Genomic DNA, 24,037 nt, shown 5'->3' with positions numbered 1-24,037 from the left:
TCCTTGTACGTCCTCTTCTAAAACTGGCTTGAATTTCCTGCAATTCCCTGTTGATGTACTGCTGCAATCATTTTTGAATTACCGTCGGAGGTATATAAGACATGAAAAAAGGTTTAAGATATACTTAATTAAAGTACTACAAGGGTCTAAGAGTCACATAATTGAGACTCAAAAGGTGAGAAAACACAAATGGAGCAGAAGAAATAACATCCTAGATAGTTGGAAAACTACAAAAGACATCAAGGAAGAATTCAAAATGCTCTCGAATACAGTAGGATGTTGTTGTTTTAGGCTGTCAAGTGGATCCTGACTCAAGTAGGATAAACAGAGAGAAATCTACACTTTGGTACACCAACATGAGACTGCTGAAAACAAAAACAAAGAGAAAATATTAAAAGTAACCAGAGAAAACAGACACATTACCTTCAGAGGAGCAACAATAAGACCAATAGTTTACTTCTCAATAGAAACAGTGGAAGCCAGAAAACAAAGAAATGACACTTTTAAAATGCTGGGGAGGCGGGGGTAAAGCCAACCTAAAATTCTAAACCCAGTGAAAATGTCCTAAAAAATGAAGATAAATTGAAGGCATTCTCAGGCAAACAAAAACATAATCTATGGCCAGCCCACTGCCATTAAAGGAAATAACAACGGAAATTCGTACATAAGGAAAATTATGCCAGATAAAGACATAGAAGTGTGGTAATGGAAACGGTAAATATGTGACTTATATTAATTTTGACTATCAAGCAAAAATAAAAATGTGTTTTGGGGTTTGAAATATATGTTGAATTAAAATCCATACCAATGATAACCAAAAAAAAAAAAAAAAGAGGCAAGAAGGAGGAAAGAGTTCAACTCTACTGTGTAGGAAGTATAATCTAGGAAGTAATAAATGTATAAATTGTATTAAATGCAAACAAGTCAAGGAACGGTATTTTAAAATCTAAATTAAAAACTAAACTAACAATTAAATAACAAAAAACAACTAATAAAAGAAAAAATAGAATAATAAAAAATAATTGGTTAAAAGAAAATAAGACTAAAAAGTAGAGAAAAGGGCACATAAAATAGGTAGGACATAAAGAAAGTAAATATTAAGAAGATAGATATAAACTCAAACATCTCAGTAATTATGTTAAATGTAAACAAAATAAAAAGCTCCAATCAAAAGGCAAATATTGTCAGTGTGTATAACAACCACAACAATAAAACTAAATAACCATGCATCTTACATAATACACACCCTAAATATAAGACACAGAGAGATCGAAAGTAAAAGGTGGAAAAAATAAACCACTCAAATGCAACAAAAAAAGTATAACTGCATTAATATTAAACAAAATGAACTTGAAGGCAAGAAACAATACTAAAAATAAAAGGAGGATTCATAATGACAAAAATGTCAGCTCCCTAGGAAAATGTAATAATTCTAAACTTTTATGACTCTAATAACATAGCTTCAAGAACATAAAGCATGGGGAGTGGAAATCACTAATTAGATAGTAAACAAGTGTCAACTTTGGTGAAGGGAGAGACAACACACAATATAGGGGAAGTCAGCACAACTTGACCAAGGCAAAGTCATAGATGCTTCCTAAAACCAAACCAAACTCACCACCGTTGAGTCAATTCTGACTCACAGTGACCCTATAGGACAGAGTAGAACTGCCCCATAGAGTTTCCAAGGAGCGTCTGGCGGATTAGACACTTCCTAGACACATCCAAATACCTTGAGGGACTGAGGTACCGGGCTGAGGACTGGGTACCATGGTCTGGGGGGATATCTAGGTCAATTGGCATAACATAGTTCGTAAAGAAAATGTTCTACATCCTACTTTGGTGAGTAATCTGTGGGGTCTTAAAAGCTTCCAAGCAGCCATCTAAGACACATTTATTGATCCAATCCCGTCCGGAGCAAAGGAGAATGAAGAAAACCAAAGAAACAAGGAAAACATTAGTCCAAAGGACTAATGGACCACATGAATCATAGCCTCCACCAGCCTGAGCCCAGAAGAAATAGATGGTGCCTGGCTACCACTACTGACCTCTCTGACAAGGATCACAATAGAAGGTCCTGGACATAGCAGGAGAAAAATATAGAACAAAATTCAAATTCACAAAAAAAGACAAGATTTACTGGAGAAACCCCCTGAACACCCTGCAACTCAAAACTGAAGCCACTCCCAAAGCCCACCTTCCAGCCAAAGATTAGACAGGTCTATAAAACAAACAATAACATGTGAGGAACATGCTTCTTAGTTCAATCAAGTACATGAGACCAAATGGGCAACACTTGCCCAAAAGCAAAGATGAGAAACAAGGAAGGGATAGGAAAACCAGACAAATGAACACAGGGATCCCAGGGTGAAAAGTGAAAGGGGGACAGTGCTGACACATTGCAGGGATTGCAACCAATGTCACAAAACAATTCGTGCATAAATTTTTGAGCGAGAAACTAATTTGCACTGTAAGCTTTCACCTAAAGCAATTGAAGAACTAAAAGAAGAAATACACAAATGTATTATTATAGCGGGAGACTAATAATGCTCTCTTAGTATATGAGAGGAAAAAAACAGGCAAAAAATGTATCAGAATACAGGAGATATGAATAACAAACTTAATAAATATAATTTATTAGACATATGTAGAACACTGCAGCCAACAATGAAAGAATACTCAATCATTTCAAGAGTACATGGAACATTTACAAAATTGACCTAATTGACCTTATGCTAGCCATAAATAAATTTTCAATAAATATCAAATAATTAAAACCATTCAGAGTATATTTGCTGGCCACAGTGGAATTATGACTAAAAGATAATCAAAGAATGACAAAATGTTTGAAAATTAAGAAATTCGTCTTTAAAATTAAAATAATAAATTAAAAAACCCACCCTGCGTCAAAAAATAAATCACAAAGAAAATTGAAAGCATTTTGAACTTAAAATATTTAGTGAAAATGTGACATTCTCCTGTGGAATGTTTACAAAAATATGACTGGGTAAATGAATACACTAGTAAATGGAGAAAGGCTAGAAGTCAATTAATTATACATCTCAAAAAAATAGGAAAAATCAAAATAAAAACAGAAATTACTGAAATAAAAAGCAAAGCTCTAAGAAAGAAAATTAATAAAGTTGATTCTTTGAAAAATCATCATCATCATTATCTTCATCATCTAGAAAGACTAATTACAAAAAAGGGAGGAAAAAATTACCTATATCAAGACTGGAATGACGTATCACTGGAAAATGAAACATCTTTGCAGATTCTACAGATGTTAAAAAAGTAGTAAAACAACATTATTTAAAAATTTTAGCAAATAAACTTGAAATTCGTGAAGTGAAATGAAATAGTCCCCAAAAATTACAAAACATGACACAAAATATTATAGAAGATCTGAATAGTCTTATATCTGTTAAAGAAATAGATCTCATAATTTAAATGTCTCCCCATAAAGAAATCCCCAGGCTCAGAAGACTTCACCAGTAAACCCTTCCAAACATTTAAGGAATAATATAAATCATACATGTAATCTTCTAAAAAGTATAAAGGAGGGAACAATTCATTTTACAAAGCCAATGGGGTGGGGGATGTTTCCTTCCAGAATAGTGAATGAGGAGCTCAGAAAACCATCTCTCCAAAAAGCAATACTAAAGCTGAATAAAGTTGCCAAAAAGAAATATTTCGGAGCTCATAAAATTAATAACAGGTATGCAACAAATATTAAAGTGTTTATTAAAAAAAAATACTACCGAACCTTAGTAAAAACAGTAGGGGCTAGGGGAGCGGTAGCATTTTAACTTGGGTCTCCTCCCATCTCCCCCACCTCCACGGCATGGTAGCCATGAGGACCATTAGCCTTGCTCCCACCAGAGGGGGCTGACTTGACTTGGAAGTCCTCAGAAAAGCCCATGCCCAGGGACATTGTCAAAAACAACAGTGACAGTATCAAACACTCAAGGGAAATCCACATCACAGTTGTCTGAGGCAGTGATACTGATTGGGGCAGGCAACAGACCAGCCAAAAATTATCTGGGGAAAGAGACAGCTATCATGTGCTTTGAAAACCTCCCATATATTTCTGAGGATCTGGAAGATTGCACACATGCACAGGACTACATATACACTCAGAAAGGATTAGAGAGGGACTCAGTTATCTACAAGTTCTTGGCTGAATGTGAGTCCATTTAATAAACAGAAAATGAAAGGCGAGGAAGACTTGTAAACTAGCTGAATTTTAAATGTGTGCCACAGTCCACAAATGGATCTCCCTCAGCAAAGGATGAGAACCTTATTGGATCAAAGTATTTAAGCACAACCTATGACTAATCATTGGCTGGCCACTAAACTATGCTGAATCAGGGATGAGCCCTAGGAAGCCAGGCTTAAGAATAAAAATAAGAATTTTTTTTTTTTTTAAGTCTGAGCACAGACATTAGTGGTCACAAACTGTAGGGAAGACAAACTCTACAAGTAGTCCAGGCCAGTCACTAAACAAACAAATAGCAACAACAACACTGAGGAGAAATCAGAATCCAGAGTTGCTACAACATATTACCATAAATACTTAGTTTTCAACAAAAAGTTATGAGACATACAAAGAAATAGGAAAGTAGGGCCCATGCACAGGAAAAAAAGGTGGCCAATGGAAACCATCTTTCAGGTGGCCCATATATTGGACTTAGTGGACAGAGACTTCAAAGCAATTATTATAAATATGCTTAAAGAACTAAAAGATACCATATTTAAAAAGCCAGAATAACCCTGATGCCAAAACCTGATAATAACATTATGAGAAAGAAAAATTGTATGCTAATATCTCTCATAACCATAGATGCAAAAAACTCTAAACAAAATATTAGCAAGTCAAATCCAACAATGAGAAAAAATGCAATACATCTCCTCCATGAACAAGTGCCTCCTTTGCCATGAGACCAGAAAAAGTGGATGGTGCCTAGCTATTACTATTGAACATTTTGATCAAAGATTCCATAGAAGAATCCTGATCAAAAGGGAGGAAATGCAGAAGAGAATTTCAAACTTTCATGGACTCCAGACTTCCTGGAGCCATGAAGGTTGGAAGACTCCCTGAAACTATTGCCCTGAGAAAATCTTTAAACCTTAAACCAAAGCATTCCCTGAAGTCTTCTTAAAACTAAACAATATAAGATTAGCTTAACTAGTAAAAACACTGGTAAACATTTTTCTGGTGTTCTCTGCTTTCAGACAAGAGCCATCTGACATCAGCAAAGATATCCCTCAGTCCACTTCTTCTTCTGAATCCAGCTTGAACTTCTGGCAATTCCCTGTCGATGTACTGCTGTAACTGCTTTTGAATGATCGTGAGCAAAATTTTACTTGTCTGTGATGTTAATGATATTGCTCCATAACTCCTACATTCTGTTGGATCACCTTTCTTTGGAATGGGCACAAATATGGATCTCTTCCAATCAGTCAGCCAGGAAGCTCTCTTCCAAATTACTTGATAAAGACAAGTGAGCACCTCCTGTGCTGCATCCATTTGTTGAAACATCTTAATTGGTATTCAGTCAACTCCCTTCAGTGTGGCTGGACTTCCTCCTTTAGTCCTGATCATATGCTACCTCCTGAAATGGTAGCATTGCTAATATCAGATGAATCTTGGATGAAAGCAGAGAATGTGAGAAAAAATGTTTACTTGTGTTTTATTGACTATGCAAAGACATCCAACTGTGTGGATTATAACAAATTATGGATAACATTGAGAAAAATGGAAATTCCAGGACACTTAATTGTGCTTATGACGAACCTGTACTTAGACCAAGAGGGGGTTGTTCGAACAGAACGAGGCAATACTGCATGATTTAAAGTCAGGAAAGGTGTGCATCAGGGTTGTATCATTTCCCCATACTTATTCAATCTTTTTACTGGGCAAATAATCCAAGAAGTTGGACTATATGAAGAAGAAAGCAACATCAGGACTGGAGGAAGACTCTTTAACAACCTGCGATATGGAGATGAGACATTGCTTGCTGAAAGCAAAGAGGGCTTGAAGCACTTACTGATGAAGATCAAAGACTACAACCCTCACTACGGATTGCACCTCAACATTAAAAAGAAGACAAAAACCCTCACAACTGGACCAATAAGCAACATCATGATAAATGGAGAAAAGATTGAAGTTGTCAAAGATTTCATTTTACTTGGATCCACAATCAACGCCCATGGAAGCAGCAGTCAAGAAATCAAATGACAGGAGTCTTAAAAGCTTGTGAGGAGCCATCGAAGAGACTTCACTGGTCCCACCCCATCTGGAACAAGAAAGAATGAAGAAAGCCAAAGATACAAGGGAAAGAGTAGTCCAAAGGACTAACGGACCACAGCTACCACAGCCTTCACCAGCACAACTAGATGGTACCCGGCTAACACTACTGACTGCTCTGACAGGGATCACAATAGAGGGTCCTGGACAGAGCTGGAGAAAAATGTAGAACAAAATCCTAACTCACAAAAAAAGACCAGACTTGCTGGTCTGACAGAGACTGGAGAAACCCCAAGTATACGGCCCCTGGACACCCTTTTAATTCAGTAATGAAGTCACTCCTCAGGTTCACCCTTCAGCCAAAGATTAGACAGGCCCATAAAACAAAAGGAGGCTAAATGGGCACTCCAGCCCAGGGGCAAGGATGAGAAGGCAGGAGGGGACAGGAAAGCTGATAACGGGGAGCCCAAAGTTGAGAAGGGGAGAGTGTTGACACATCATGGTTTTGGCAACCAATGTCACAAAGCAATATGTATATTGTTTAATGAGAAACTGAACTTGCTCTGTAAACCTTCATCTAAGCACTATCAAAAAAAAAAAAGAAAGAAAGAAATCAAATGACATATAACATTGGGCAAATCTGCTGCAAAAGATCTCTTTAAAGTGTTAAAGAGCAAAGATGTCAGTTTAAGGACTAAGGTGAGCCTGACACAAGCCATGATGCTTTCAATCACCTCATATGCATGTGAAAGCTGGACAAGGAATAAGGAAGAACAAGGAAGAATTGATGTCTTTGAATTACGTATTGGCGAGGAATTTTGAATATACCACGAACTGCCAAAAGAACAAACAAATCTATCTTGGAAGAAGTACAGCCAGAACGCTCCTTAGAAGCAAGAATGGCGAGACTTGTCTCACGTACTTTGGACATATTATCAGGAGGGAGCAGTCCCTGGAGAAGGACATCATGCTTGGCAAAGTAGAGAGTCAGTGAAAAGAGAAAGATTCTTAACAAGATGGATTGAACCAGTAGCCACAACAATGGGTTCAAGCATAAGGATGGTGCAGGACCAGGCAGAGTATCATTCTGTTGTACATAGGGTTGCTATGAGTTGCGACTCATTGTCACCTAATGACAACTAATAAAAATGTTCATACTTAATAGCAAAATATTAAACATTTTCCCCCTGAGGTTGGGGATAAAATAGGAATGCTCACTACCGCTACTTCCGTTGAACATTGTTCTGGAACACATATAAATCAAGAACAAGAAAGAAAAGTTATAGAACTGGAAAAAAAAAAAAAGAAAGAAAACTGTCAATATTTCTAGATGTCATGATTGTGTTCATAAAAAATCTAAAGACTCCATAAACTAGAATTAATAAATGAAAACAAGGTCTCTACTTGCAAGATTGATAGACAAAAAGTAATTATATTCCTATACACTACAACAAACACTTAGAAAATGAAGGTTTTTAAATAACACATACAATAGCATTCAAAAAAAAAAAATCCTGGAAACAAATCTAACAAAATGTGTGCAAGACCTCTACACAGAGAATTACATAGAATTATTTTGAGAAGTTAAAACCCCCACCCAAACCATTGCTGTCAAGTCAAATTCCAACACATAGCAACCCTATAGGACACAGTAGGACTGCCCCACAGCGTTTCCAAGGCTGTAATATTAATGGAAGCAGACTGCCACATCTTTCTCCTATAGAGCAGCTGAGGAGTTTGAGCAGCTGTTGCACAAATGATGGCTATGAGCTGGAACCCACCCGAGAGCACCTAGTAACAACAAAGATACCAAAAAATATATATATTATTTCTGATGTTTGGAGATCTAAATATGCAATTTAAAAAAAGGCTTCTAGAATAAAGGACAGGAGAATGATCTTTGAGGTAGAAAAAGATTTAAATGGGACACAAAGAACAATATAGTCTAGAAGTAAGAGTGTGTTTTCCGGAGTCAAACTGCCTAAATTTGAAATCTGGTTCCAATACTCACTAACTGATGTTGGGCAAGTTATTTAACATTTCTGTTCCTCAGTTCCCTCATATGTAAAATAAGGAAAATAAAAATCAAAGGACTATTGTGAGAATCCAATATTATGATATATGTAAAGTGCCTAGAATAGCACCTGGTACATAACAGATGCTTAACAAGAGTCACTATTGTCATCTTTTCAATGAATATTGACAAGGCTTCCTTTATGGGAGACTACTTGTTTTCATTTTGTGCAGAATTTTGTCTTCAGCACTTCGGCTTTTTTCTTTTTTTAACTTAGAGATAGCCATATTGGAGGCATTGCTCCACAATCTACAAGCATTTGTTGAACGCCGGCCTGCCGTGTGCTGAACTCAGGTTTGAGAATAGGGGGAGGAAGGTGAGGAAGTCTTGTATAAGAAGCAGCTGACAGATTTCTTCCCAGTGACAAAAAGCTTCCCATATAGTTGGGCAGTAAGACACAGACCTGAGAAGCTATTGCACATGACAGCACATAAGGAAGTGCTACACCTCACAAAGCAGATAATTAGACACCATGACAGCATGTTATAGGTGCTTATTGCGCAGATGGATGTAAACGTTATAAAGAGCTGGAGGAGGGAGAAATCAAAGGCAGAGATGAGGCGGTGATACTGAGTCATGAGAAGAACTCATGAGTAGCTGCCCTGGAATAGGATTTATAAAAGGTGGCAACCCCTAGCACTGGCATGATTTGCTCTATTTGCTTAAGAAACACCCAGAACTGGAATTGCCTGGGCGTGGATCACAGGTTTGGATGACAGAGCCCTGGCAGGGAGAGGGAAGAGAGGAAGTCAGCCGGGGGACACCCACCCACGGCCCTCTCTGCGCTGACATCAGCCCTCTCCCCGGGCCCTTTGTCAAATGATAGCTTTAAGAAGCCCTTTGTGAGCTTGGAGGTACTACTGATCTACTTTCAGCAAAGTAAAATGTATGCATCTTCTCCTTTCCACTTGTAGGTTCTTACTTAACTAGGTTTGGGACAGGAACCAATTACCATCTCTCGCTACTATTCAGAACTCAAAACATGTTGCTGTTGCTGTTAGCTGCCATCAAGTCGGTTCCGACTTATAGCAACCCCATGTACAACAGAATGAAACGCTGCCAGGTCCTGAGCCATACTTGCAATCGTTGCTATGTTTGAGCCCATTGTTGCAGCCACTGTGTCAATCCATATCACTGAGTCTTCCCTTCTTTCACTGACCCTCCACTTTACCAAGCATGATGTCCTTCTCCAGGGACTAGTCTTTCCGGATAAATTGTCCAAAGTACATGAAACAAAGTCTTGCCATCCTCACTTCTAAGGATTATTCTGGCTGTGCTTCCTCCGAGACAGATTTGTTCACTTTTCTGGCAGTCCAATGTATATTCAATATTAATCACCAACACCATAATTCAAAGACATCAATTCTTCTGTCTTCCTTATTCATTGTCCAGCTTTCGTATGCATATGAGGTGATTGAAAATGCCATGGGTTGGGCCAGGTGCACCTTAGTCCTCAAGGTGATGTCTTTGCTTTTTAACACTTTAAAAAGGTCTTTTGCAGCAGATTTTCCCAATGCTAGATCTAAAAGAAATAAAACTCAGAAAGCAAGTAGGCATTTTATACTGCTAACGCAAAAAGGCGGCACAAGGACATGAAGTTTGCAGACTTAACTTATCTTGTGGACACATCATTTGTTCTTAACTTCTCCCAGTCTTGCCTACTTGGTACTCCAACCTCTATCTGACTTAACCAAAAACCAAACGTCGCGCCATTGAGTCAATTCTCACTGATAGGGACCCTACTGGACAGAGTAGAACTTCCCTTAGGGCTATCTGACTTAACTAAGTGAATTATCGGTTTGTGGAATACCCAAGCGCTGTTTTCACTTCTTCCTTCTATTGGCTTCATTTTTTGCTATTCACCACTTTTTCTAGAATCTCCATCACTGAGTACTAGAAAAAAAAAAGAAAAAAGACTGAAACACAATTAATTAAATGTCAAAGATGAGGAAGAAACTAATATCTGAAGGCAGAGAATTTTTTTTTTAATTTTCATTAGTATTATTATATATTTTTCTTTTATCCAACCTCTCTCTTTCTCTACTTAGAAGGATAACTAAAAGGTAACAAGCTTTTAAAATTCTCCTCCTGCCCATCTTAAATGATGAAGGTGGTCCTGGCTGAGAATACTTGACTGTACAATTTCCTGATTACATGACATCAGAGGTTTTTGTTATCGCAAATAATTTCTTTGGTTTCTGAATTCCAGATGTAATGGGTGGGAGGAGGGGAGCACATTTGAATCATTGCCTCCCTAGATTGTAAATTCTGTATATAACAGATTTTTTGAAAGGAACGAATCACCTTCCACCCCAAAAACCAGTTCTTGCTCTTTTTATTCTAAAAAATTCTCAATTGGTGGCCCCATGATACATTCAGTTTCCCAAATTAAATGCCTGAGAGTCAACCTTGACTCCTCCGCCCCTTACTTTTTACCCCCAACTATCACAACTCCTGTCAAGTTAACCTGCTATTCATTTCTCCCTGTTCCTCCCTCTCCCCTTTCTTCAGGGAACTGCCCAAGTCCAGCCCTCACCAGCCCTCCCTCCAATGGCTGCAGAAATTTTTAACTGGACCCTGGCCTCTAGTCTCCCCTACCAATCCATGCTCCACACAAATGATCTATCTCAAAAAAGAATATATTTTCAACCAGCAGCTCCTCACAGCCTTCAGGTTGAAGGTCAAAGGCCCTAGCAGAGCAGGTAAGGGGTGCAGAGTCAGCCTCCCTTCGCAGCCTTTTTGCCCACCATTTCCAGCTTTGCATTTCCCACTCCAGCTACCTCCGTGTTGTTTCTTACCTCCGTACCTTTCTCATACCAAAAGCCTTCCCTGACCCATTCTCTACCTTTCACACCTAAGTTCTCTCAGGTGCCCCATCATACCCTTCTCTGTACTGTTTGCGTTCTGGGTCTGTCTCCCACTGTTCAGAAAATGGATCTTCACTCTACATCACCTGCACCCAGCTTGGTGCATAATGCTTAGCACATGGCATATGTACCACAAATATTCACCAAATAAATTGAATAAACAGTTGCATATGTAACCTATATATTTAAATACTTCAGAAGTTGTGTATATAAAGCATAACATGAAAAAGTAAAAAAAAAAAAAAAGTTTTTAAAACTTTGTCATTGCTCTGAATCCAAAGCACAGAATGAATCCTTTGTTCTTCCCACAAATCAGTGGCGTAGAGCCAATGCATCGGACTGCTTTCGCTTCCTGAATAATCAGAGTAAACATCTATTGCACTACTTATTCAATGCAGGTGCTAAGTGCTTTGTATGGATTGTCTCATTTAATCCTCAGAACTCTCCTATTAGGTAAGAACAATTGTTACAGTTGAAGAAACTGAGACTTAGAAAAATTAATATGCTAGTCGTTGGTGGAGCTGGAATTTGGACTCCAACATCATATTCCCAAGTCCTTGCTCTTAACTCACTAGTCAGTAGAGTTATCATTTCCATGAGAGTTAGGGTCAGAAGGCAGCATATTGCATCAGGACTCTGCCATTGCCCTAAAGGATCAGAGCGTTTGATGTGGGCAGTAATACCTATTTTCATCTGGGATCTCTACCGGGGAAATGGCATAACTTTCCACAGGATCCCTTAAGCTGTATCTTAAAATGGTCTCTATCTGCTCTCTGCTTCTCAGAGGTGAACTGATAACCCAGCCCCTTTGGATCAAAAGAAGTACTTGTGCCTCCTAAACTTAGCTGTGCAGGCTGTTTTTCTTTCCTTTGCAATAAGAGTAAATCGAATGTTTGCAAGGTCCTTGAACTACATACACACACACTACTGAAAATGTGGGCCAATACCTGCTTTTTAAACTCCTTTGAAAAAGTTTTGGAAAGCTTGCTGTTTACCATGGAAAATTGTGAACCGGGCCTTTTTTGTTCTTGTTATTCGCACCAGGTACACTATGGCCAAACTATAAGTAACTTTAGGTAAAGAAGGTCAAGAACAAAAAGGCTCAATTAACATAGAGAAATCATCGCCTCTTACAGAACACAAAGAGTACAATGGAATCTACTATGTGATTTTTTTTTTTTTTTTTTTTTGGGTGGACACAGTGGCTTAGCAACACTTATTTACTTCCTGTTATAAAAAAATGGGTACTATAAAATGAAGAGTTCCTGCATGGTGAATCATATACAAGGCCACAGTTTTCCTTCAGAAATTATGTGTACAGCATTAGGAAATAGAAGGTGGTCGCTAAGCCATTCTCATGTAGGAAAAGTATATGTCCATAACAAGGTCAAGTGACAGAAATGAACACACTCCGGTGACAAGTCCAAAGGCCAACGGAACTACCCCCAAAGGCTAATCCAGGTGCCCTGGGACTGGTTCCCAAAGCCACAGCCACTCATCACTGCTCAGAAAGCCGATCCACAAGGAGACCAGAGCCGGCTCCCAGAGGCTTGTCTCATCTGGGTCGGGCCGCGGGCCACCAAAGCTGACAAGTGGAACTATGCCTCCCCCATTCCACACTGCCTTCTTCAGGCCCCTCTGCCCCTTCAAGGCTGCCTCCTGACTCTTGTTTTAGTTAATCCTATCTGTGGAGTATTTGGTGCAGTGAAGAGAGTAAGAGGCTGATTACCCAATTTGCCCGATCCTTTCAGCCTCATGGGATGATTGATGCCTGGGATATAACTTTGTAGCCATTGCTAATGGGGCCACAGAGCCTCCAAAAGACAAATTCCTTAATCAAAATGTTGTGAGGACCATTGGTTAAACCAGCGATTCTAAACTGGGTCTATGGACCCTTAAGGAGTCCTTGGTCAGGTTCTAAGAGATGTGGGAACTCCCTGAAACTGGAGCCAAACTTGTGTGCCTTTGCCTTTTTTTCTGGGGACGAATCCTTACCTTTTATCCAATTTTTGAAGATGTTTTTGGATTCTAAAAGGTAAGGATCTTTGGTCTAAACCAAATTTCATTCAGGTTAAGCAGAGAACAAAGATGAACCGTTATTGTTTCCTCCATCTCGATAGGAGCCCCATGGTGATGGCAGTACATCTATCCACTCGCTGACACCAGTCACCATGCTTTCAGCTCCAAGAGCAGTGCTTTCTGTGAGCAAGTTCAGAGCATTATGGAGTCAGCTGTACTTGGTCTAGTTATTCTTCACAGTGTTTAATAAATTATTGCTGTAATGACAGAAAAATCATAATACTGAAATTATTTTCATTAGATTCAATTTCAAAATGTTATTGTTGTTATAAGTTGTCAAGTCAGCTCCAACTTGTGATGACCCCATGTACAACAGAACGAAACATTGCCTGGTCCTGTGCCATCTTCATGATTCTTGGCGGTACTTACGGGATATGGAAAAGACATGAAGCATGATTCCTGATCTTGAACAACAGAAAGTCATGTCAGAGAGGTAAAGTTTGGACACACACTGTCAGTGAGTACAACGCCATCAGTGAAAAATACAGGATACAAGCAAGATATGTGGCACAGACATGAATTAGCTAAGAAATTTTCTCAGGATCAGAGTCTGTTTAAATCATGCTCCCCCATGGAGAAAATCCATATTCATGCTAAAGTCTAAGAAAATCCTGGCTTCTCATACGAACTGGTATGCTTTCACTTCCTCCACAAGAAAACCAGGTAACTGACCGTGTATTCCTTTATACTTGGCCACCAGGAAGCTCAGAGCCATATTTCTGGCTCAACAAAGGCAAATGTGTAAGTCTAAATTATCTCCACATTTTTGTTTGGTTGTCCAGCCTTCTTTTCATCTTCCCCAGACTTGACCTTTATATTTTCTGTGATCTGGACTCCGTTTTACATTTATTTTTTATTTCTTCATTGTGTGTTTTTGCCGCACACAGTCTCAGTTCTTTGTAGAATAAGATTGATTGGTTGTAATACAAACAATAAATGGGGACTGTGGTGGAGCCAGCAGACAAGACTGATGGCCATGCTGGGCATTTTCTGTTTCCCCTTCAGATAAACTCCAACCCTCCTCCCTGGCCTGTATCCTGGGCGTCTGACCTCTCTAGACTGCCTCAATCCAGGTTTCTTTCCCCTCAGGTTCTTGATTTGAGTTTGGCCAAAAGGAAGCACTGGCAGGCCATTGGAGAACAAGATGAGAGAGAAAGAGTTTGGGTCTTTGCCGTTGGCTCTGTCCCTCCAGGCAGAGGGTCGGCAGGGATGGTGTTCTTATACAAAGGCCCAGCTCCCGGCAGGCCTTCTCCTACACTTAACTGCCACAATACTCAAGAGATTTTACTAACTCCTCCCACCTCTTGCCTCTTCAATGCTGTGGGTGGTAACAGCTCTTCCTTGCTACTCCTGCTGGCCCCAGGGTGTGTCCCCAGCCCTTTCTGGTTTCTTTTAACTATGCCCACGAAGGAGTCTGGTGGCATAATGGTTAAGCTCTTGGCTGCTGTTATGGGTTGAATTGTGTCCCCCCAAAAATGTGTGTCAACTTGGCTAGGCCATGATTCCCAGTATTGTGTGATTGTCCCTCCATCTGAAACTCTTCTTTCCTCCAGCTCATCCTCCTCTAATCCCTGTACACTCTCATGGTGTTTGGTGAATACTACCAGCCCGGACTTTTCTGCAAACAGTAAATTCTTTGTTTTTTAATTTATCTCCTTAATTAACCTCTAAGTTTTACAGGGAAGTGCAGTGTCTGATTCTTGTTATGTTCCCAACACTTAGTATCCAATTTTTGTTGTTGTTGTTGAATAAATGAATGACTATATGAGCGAATAAAAATTCTATGGCTTTTTCATTTTGCAATGCTGTTTCCTGAGCTTCCACCACTTGTCTCTGGGCTATCTCCTAAGTACTTGCCTTGAAGAACTGCCATGCTGTCCCTCTCCCATGGCTCCCTGGGCTGGTCAAAGCTGAGGGCAGGTACAGGGCTGTCTAGAACAGGGACAAAGTGAGAATGGACCAAGTCCATGGAGGAATTGAAGGAAGCGCACTTGAGAGGGACTGATGGGGGATGGAAGATGAAAAGGGGTGGAGACATCACTGCACTCACCCACTCTTGGTCTTGACTCCAAGATCACTGGAAGTCACCTAGGCTTGAACGAGGAGGATGGCACGCTAACAGTGACCCAAGAGCAAGTACGTTTAGAGATGGTCATGGAATAAACGGAGGGAGGGTGCTTCGTGGACAGGGTACCTGCTTAGGAGTAGAAGCAGTTAAGCAGTGAGAGATAAGGAGGAAAAGGACCATCGGTGTATCCCCCCAAATTAACTGCTCCTACTCCTTTTTTACTCTTTTTTATAAACTCCCCAAAGTTTGCCCTCATGCCTTGTATAACCATAACAATGTAATCGACTGCCCTGAGGTACTAGGTTACAATTAAAAAAAAAAAAAAACAGTTGCCGATGAGTGGATTCTGGTTCATGCTGACCCCATGTGTGTCTTAGTAAAACTGTGGTCCATAGGGTTTACAATGGTTGATTTTTCAAAAGTAGATTGTCATGCTTTTCTTCCAAGATGCCTCTGGGTTGACTCGAACCTCCAACCTTTCGGTTAGCAGCACAGCGCATTGACCACTTGCACCAAAAACCAAAACCAAACCCGTTGCCATTGGGTCGATTCCAACTCATAGAGACCCTCTAGGACAGAGTAGAACTGCCCCATAGAGTTTCCAAGAATTGCCTGGTGGATTCAAACTGCCAACATTTTGGTTAGTACCTGTAGCACCTAATCACTACGCCACCCAGGGTTTCCACTTGCACCAGAGTCAGTATATTTTAGTGACTATGCACGTAGCCTCTGGTATCATGAAAATCTCTACTCGGGTTCCAGTTCTGACCCTCACTAGCCATGTGGCTTTGGCCAAACGACCCGATCTCACTGAGATTCATATGTCTCCTCTGCAAATGGGGATAATAACAGCATCCACCACCTAAGGTTGTTTGGAATTGTTTAGACATGTAGTCGTTTAGACACGCAGAATGTGCAGCACGCTGCCTGGTACATGATAAAAATCCTACTGTTTGTGTTTTATTATTTTTACTTCTAGGCTTACTTTCTAAGGTGACCCAAGAGGCAATCAGCTGAGATACCCAATCAACAGAATTATAGAAGTTGTACTAACTCCGTTCTTCACAAACCATAGAAGAAGAAAAAAAAAAAAAACTCGATAAAAGCTTAGAATGCCAGATCATAAATATCATATATACTGTTTTACTTTTTAATAATAAAAGACTCTAAGCTTTGAATTCCTAAAACTGTTAGGCCTGGGCTCAAGCACTTTTCACACATTATCTTAACCCTCATGACAACCCTCCATGCTGAGCATAATTTGTCCCCACAAGGAAATGAAAACTAGGCAGTCACAGGACTTGCTGAAGGCCACTCAATTAGGAATGACAGAAAGGTGGGTTGACGCCAGTCTATTCAGCCCTTAAATCTATACTGTCCTGCAGGGTCATGTGTCTTCTCAAAGTGACATCTTTGGTGTTTCCAACATTATTTACATGCAGCTGTTGCTAAAAACATAGAACTCAACAGTTATGTCTACAAGAAAATCCCTGCACATTAATGAAAAATAATTTGCTGGTTAGCACAAGTGATGGATTTAGGACTGTTGAACCATGATATCCATTTGCATGTACAGAAGTGTACTCTAAACTCTTCATTTAAAGTCGAAAGTCTGTTGTGTTAGCCTCTTCTCCCCCTTAAGCTGGTTACCTGTGGCACTTGGGGGACATTTTAACCCACCCTCGAAGCAGCTGGCACTGGGTGACCGGCTTCCCTGTGACATTAGCACTTCCACATGGCCCCTGAAACATTCTTGTCTAGATGTGTAATGGTTGGACCATTCCTGAGCACAACCACCAGCCTGTATTACATCCTTGACACGTCTGCAGATACTTTGAGAGCGGTGAAGTTGAGCGAAAAAAATAAAGCCCAGAAACAACCAAGCAGTAATAGTTTCAGTCCTACACAAGTGCTATTTTGGTGTCTTGGCCTTGTACCTGACAAACGAACGAGAATTCTGAGTGGAAACATAGCTGTACATTAGTATGAGAAATTGAGGAAGGGGTGGGCCCCTCATCCTGCCCTCTTGGTTCTTAGCCACTTGTTCACTTGACCAAGTTCCCCCATAGGACGGTGTGCAAGGGACGATTCAATCTGGACCCAACTGCCATTTTCATTTAGCTTGTCCTTAAAATGCCCTGTAAGAAAATAAAAACCAAATAATGATAGCACACACTCGAAAGCCTATAAAATGCACTCCTCTATGGTGATTTGTGTGCTCTTCACAGCAAATGAGTGAGGCCGGCAGGGCAGATGTTACTACATCCATTTTATAGGCAAGGGAACTGAGGTAGAGAAGTTCAGCCAATTAGCCAAAGTCATGGAACTGGTAAAATCAGAAATAAATCCAGGAACTAGTTGGTCCAATTCCAAGTGTTTTATCTCAACAAGTTTCTTCTATTACTGCCACCAGTGCTGGAAGCAAAACTTCACAGATAAATTTGGGAAAGCACTAGGCTAGGGTGCTAGAGTGATACCCTGTCCCACTCAGAGACACCCAGGTGGCAACCTTATCAATGAGTGCTTTCATCTGCCTCACTGAGCCTGCCCCACTTTGCTCCCTTCTGCTCTGGCGGCCCCTCCCCTAAACGGACTTGCTGGCCGGTGTCTGGAGTCACACAGGGCTACTCATAGGGTCTCTTTGTGTTGCCCAAAACCATAAGGAAGCAGGAACAGAGCATGGCAGCCCATCCCTGACACAATTTGCCCTCTTCTTCACTTCTGCTCATCCCTGCTATGTCCTAACAAGCTACAGGTCAAATCCTACCTGTGTTATGAGGCTGACCAACACTGAAATGGAAAACTCAACTTATTTGTCATCTGCTGGCTTCTCATGTGAGGAGGTAAGTATCACTGCCTTCAATTAACAGAAGAGAAAACTGAGGCTCAGGGATGTGAATAACGTGCACAAGCTCACAGGGCTTGCACATGCCAGAGCCGGGACTCCACCCTAAAAGAGGTTGACCTCTTGTTATTTCATTGTCACACGCACACACTGAAGGCCCCGCAGTTTCATGGAGACCTCAGGCCACTGCACAGACATAGTGGACGAGCCTGGGAAAGGAGCCCAGCTTGCCTGGAGTCCAGTCTGGGACTCCAGCCACTGGGCCAAGCCACTCCACCTTCAGTCAACAATCTGCAAGGGAACCATGGATCTCACTAGAACAAGCCAGTCAAATTGGGGGTATTTTCCAGATGAGTATGGGGGCGGGGGGGGTGGGGTAAGCAAGGATTTCAGGTTAGTGTAGTGACCTATGGCTCAAAATACCAAAAGGGAAAGTTCGGTAATTCACAAAGGGTTTAAAAAGAAAACAAAGGAGGGAAAATTGAAACAAAAGCTATCTCTTTGACAATCTGCCATTTCCTTTTTTCCAGTAGTTTTTTTTTTTTTCCTCTTGGGAAACTGGCATCTGTCTCTGCCCTCCCTGAGCACATAACATGTAGGGACAAGGGCTTGAATAGCTGGGTCTAATGAGGCATCAGTAGTACGTGACCTCACAGCTGAGGTCTGTCCATAGCAGGCGGGTAGGTTCCACCTGCTTTGAAGGCTATTTATTGACACTTAGTGATTTAGACAAGGCCACGGACTTTAAAACGGGCCCCTTTCCTGAATTTTATTGCCTGGTTCCATATTGTTTGACTAAAAATAATTAACTTTCCATAACACTACTTACACTGAGCTTTCATTTAGCAAAAACAAAGTCGAAGAGAGAGCTGACAGCTTAGCATAAAGCAAACAATTAAGTAAATAAACCAGAAAATCCACCTCTAGGTCATTCACTTTTTTTTTAAGTTTCAAAGAACTACAAAACTTTCCTGAAGTCGGCAAACCAAGCAAGCACTTAAAATGGAGCCCTGTGATAACGCAAACGTTTCAGCTCTCCCACGAACGAACACAGGTTTTTCTCGTGTTTTCCTTTCTCATGGTTGCCCCTAAGATGGACCTGCCTTCCCAGGCATCTTTCACTGGTCCATTCCATCTGATATCCCATCCAGTGGTTGACGTAGTAGGCAGATTTTCTAAAAACAGCCCTCAAGATTCCACCCACTCAGGGACCTACTGCCTGGAGCCTGTGAATGGGATGAGATATTATATTATGTTACGTCATGTGGCACAGCTGAGCTCAAAAGGGAGAAGTAATGCAGGGGGCCTAATCAAATGGCATGAGCCCACCAAAGCAGAGAACTTTCTCCAGTTGTGGCAGAGGAGGAGGTGGAAGAAGTCAGAGACAGAAGCATGAGAAGAACTCAACAACACACCATTGTTGGTGTGAATATGGAGGAGGCCACATGTAAAGGAATATGGGCAACCTCTAGGAACAGGGAGCCAACAAGGAAACAGGGACCTCAGTCCTACAACCACAAGGAACTAAATCCTGCCAACAACGTGAATGAGCCTGAAGGAGATTCTTCCCCAGACCCTCCAGGTGAGAGTACAGCACAAGTGACATCTTGATTTTGGCCTTTTGATATACTGAGCAAAGCCCAGCCAAGTCCACTAAGACCTCTGACCTGTCTAATAATAAATAATTAGATAAATAAATAAATATGTGAGATAATAAGTGGATGTTGTTTTAATCCACTAAATTGGTGGCAATTTGTTACAATGGAAAACTTATGCAGTTCTCAAAGCTGAATCATGACATCACAGAAAGACTTGGGTAGAAACAGAGAAAAACCAAAAATATCAGGGCAGCACAGTAGAGAAGAAAGAGCGAGGATGTGGCTTCAGGCTGGGACTCTTTAAAAGGCCTCCTATTGCCACTTCAGATCTGGGTCTGGTCAACTCAGGATGTCAGGAAAGTCTACTAGAAAAGGCTCTTCAGATCCCTAGGAAAAGGAGAGTTTCCTCTTTCCAAATGGTGGGTTTTTAACTCCTGACCAATGTATTTCAGATTTTCATCAGGCAGGGAGTTCTGCTAGGTGGGACATAAGGGCACCTCAAGCTGTGGCCTCAAGGTGCAGATGACCAGTGCCCAGTGGGATGGTGCACAGTCATGCTCTCATAGCCTTCTACCACTTGAATCCTCTCCCCATGGCCCCCAGCCCTCTCAGCCACTAGCTCATGTCCCAATTTATTCCACAAATTCCTCCCTTTTTCTATCATCTTTCCTGCATGTCACAATCTCAGCCAGACTCAATTTATTTTCTGAGAGGCAGTCACAAGAGCTAGAAAAATATATATATATTAGTTTCGGGAAAAAGTTATTTTTGAAGGATTTACTCTCCCTACTCAAATCCCATCTTTTCCTTGATGTTGAACCAACTTGAAATAAATTCAAAGTAAAGGAGGATGATGGGAGGTTTCAAGGGGGCATCATAAAAATTAAATTTAAGATTCACTGTTCTATATTTCACCTAAGGACTCTTACTAGCTGAGGTCAGCCAAGGACTTCACTTACTCCTCAAGTGTATTCAAGCTTTCATTTCAAGCCAACAGACATTTGTTGAGGGCCTCCTACATGTGCCAGGCACTGGTACTGTTGGGATTCACTCACAGCAGGGAATCTTGGCACAAATAATTAAAGCACAATTACCTATGCAAGTTGGGACTTGGGCAAGAATATTATAGAGTTGTAGCCCCAGTGCGATTGCCCCAGTATGATCAGACAGCAAAACCACTGGACAGAATGAGGCACACTTGAGAATACCCCAGCAAGCTGCTGTGCACGTAACTCAGGCATAAAGTCTCAGCCCACCCCAATTCACTCCACAAATCTGCCTTGAGTCCTTTCTATATCTGGACACTAGGCTATGGGCCATGAGGGACACAATAAAGCAACAAGCTTCTGTCCCTGAGAAGTTTACAACTTAGGAGTGGGCAGTAGTGACCTGCAAAGGTAGCCTTGAAAAACAAAAACCTGCCTATTTAAAGATTTATCCAAATAAAAGAACAGCCTTTCATTTAACTAAATTCATTTGGACACCGATCCAAAAACTGAATGAAAGTTTTCATATTTCTGACTTTCCCATGTCTCTTCTTCCACCTTCCGTCTTGTGAGTATGGTCTCCCAACAGAACTAACTCAATATGTACACTTACATGTTTCCCTCTTTTGCTGGTACTGGGAGCTAAACATCCAAGTTGCCAATGGAAATGGAACTGTAATCAGGGCAAGTGACCAGGGTCACACCAATGGCCCTCCTCTGTCTACCACTGAGTAATCACGCACCTATGGCAACTAGGTCAGCATTGACGAGGTTGGGAACTGCTTTTTAATGGTGAATTGTTCCCTATGTCTTCAAAAAGCAAACCTACATGCCCACTGCCCTTACCTCTTTCCAGGGTGCCTCTCTGTTATGGATAAAATTGTGTCCCCGAAGAATGTGTGTCAACTTGGCTAGGCCATGATTCCCAGTATTGTGTGATTGTCCACCATTTTTTCATCTGATGTGGTTTTTCTATGAGTTGTAAATCCCACTTCTTTGATGTTAATGAGGGAGTGTTAGAGGCAGTTATGTTAATGAGGCAGAACTCAATCTGCAAGATTGTATCTTGAGTCAATCTCTTTTGAGATATAAAAGAGAGAAGTGATCAGAGAGACATGGGGGACCTCATTACCACCAACCAAAAAGAGCCAAGGGTGTGAATCCTTTGGACCCAGGGTCCTTGTGCTGAGAAGCTCCTAGACGATGGGAAGATTGATGACAAGCAACTTTCTCCAGAGCCGACAGAGAGAGAAAGTGTTCCCCTTGAACTGGCATCCTGAATTCAGACTTCTAGCCTACTAAACTGTGAGAGAATAAATGCTTGTTGGCTAACACCATCCACTTGTGGTATTTCTGTTACAGCAGCACTAGATAGCCAAGACAGAATTTGGTACCAGGAGAGTGGGGTGCTGCTCTAACAGATACCTAAACGTGGAAGTGTTTTGAAACTGCAAATTAAGCTGGAAGAGTTGTAAAGTGCCTATAAGTAAAAGCCTAGGTTGCCTTGAAGTGACTGTTGGTGGAATGATGGATGTCAAAGACAATTCTGATGAGGACTCAAAAGGAAGTGAGGAGAACTGTTACACTTGAGATAGCACAGATGTTGAGAAACAAGAGCAGAACCAGGAAACTAGTTCAAAACAGCGCTGGAGCTGACCCACAGAGCAAGAAAGCTGAGTACCTTTCTGCAGGAGGCTTCCTGGTGGGGTGGGGTGGGGTGCCTCCAGGCACTTATCAGTGGAGCCAGGCTTGCCGAAGAGCAAGAGAGCTGAGCGCCTTCTGGCCAAAGTTTACGGGAGGAGTGGGGTGTCTCCAGGCACTTATAGATGGAGCTAAAGAGCTTTGGAACACTTGCCCCAGCAGTGCAGGCAAAGGCTGAGAGGCCAAGGAAGCAGAAGCTGAAGAAACAAGGAACAAAGAACAGAGCTGCTTCAGTCTCAAAGGGTAGGGCCATGATCTTTGGGGTCTCAAAGGGTGGAATCACCACTCAAATAGACTAGGATAATGGGGCCGTCCAAATTCAAGGGAGCAGAGTTGCCATTCCAGTGGGTCTGGAAGGTGAAGGTGAAGCCGAAGCCCAGGGCTGAGGGGTCTCCTCTCAGAATCCAAAAAGTGTGGCTAATACCTAGAGTCTGGAGGGCAGGGCAATTGTCTATATGGCCTCAGAGAGCAGAGGATTGTTTTCAAGCCTGGAAGGCTAATGTATTCTGCTGAGGTACTTGATGCCCGTTATCCCTTCTTTCCCTCCAATTTCTCCCATTTGTAATGGAAATGTCTAGCTTGTGTCTGTTCCACCATTTTACTTTGAAAGTAGATAACTTGTATTCTAGATTTCACAGATGAAAAGGAGTTTTTGGATTTTGGACTTAGAGTTGATTTAAGACTTTTGCTAAGATATGATGGGGTGAATGTGTTTTACATGTGGCAAGGACATGACTTTTGGGGGGCCAAAGGGTGGAATGTTATGGATTAAATTGTGTTCCCCAAAACTGCATGTCAACTTGGCTAGGCCATGATTCCCCATATTGCGTGATTGCCCACCATTTTGTCATCTGATATGATTTTTCTATGTGCTGTAAATCCTACCTCTATGATGTTAATGAGGCAGGGTTAGAGGCAGTTACATTAATGAGGCAGGACTCAATCTGCAAGATTACGTTGTATCTTCAGTCAGTCTCTTTTGAGATATAAAAGAGAATTGATCAAAGAGACTTGGGGACCTCATTACTACCAAGCAAGAAGAGCCAGAAGCATGCGTCCTTTGGACCTGGGGTCCCTGCCCTGAGACTCTCCTAGACCAGGGGAAGCTTGATAACGAGCACATTTTCCCAGAGCCAACAGAGAGAGAATGCCTTCCCCTTGAGCCGGCACCCTGAATTCAGGTTTCTAGACTACTATACTGTGAGAGAAGGGACATTCGTTTGCTAAAGCCATCGACTTGTGCTGTTTCTGTTATAGCAGCGCTAGGTAACTCAGACATTCTCTATTTCTCAGCTTCTTTATTTATGAGGATAAGGTTTCATATCTTTCTGTAGAGATTGTTTATGATGATTAAAAATATTTATATAAAGGACCTAGCACAGTGGCCGATACATAGTAGACACTCAGCCTATGGTAAGTTTTGTTGTTGTTATGATTCATAATGATTGTGGTCATTCCCCATTGCCTTCTATGCATATATACCTAGATGTCTCAAAAAGTCCTCAAACTCAACATGTGTAAAACTAAACTTATCATCTATAGCCCCAAAGCTGTCCCCTTTCTGCTGTA

Source organism: Elephas maximus, chromosome 11 (genome assembly GCF_024166365.1).
Source record: "Elephas maximus indicus isolate mEleMax1 chromosome 11, mEleMax1 primary haplotype, whole genome shotgun sequence".
NCBI lineage: Eukaryota > Metazoa > Chordata > Mammalia > Proboscidea > Elephantidae > Elephas > Elephas maximus.
The sequence above is the reverse complement of the archived record's forward strand: the minus strand, read 5'-3'. Positions refer to the sequence as shown.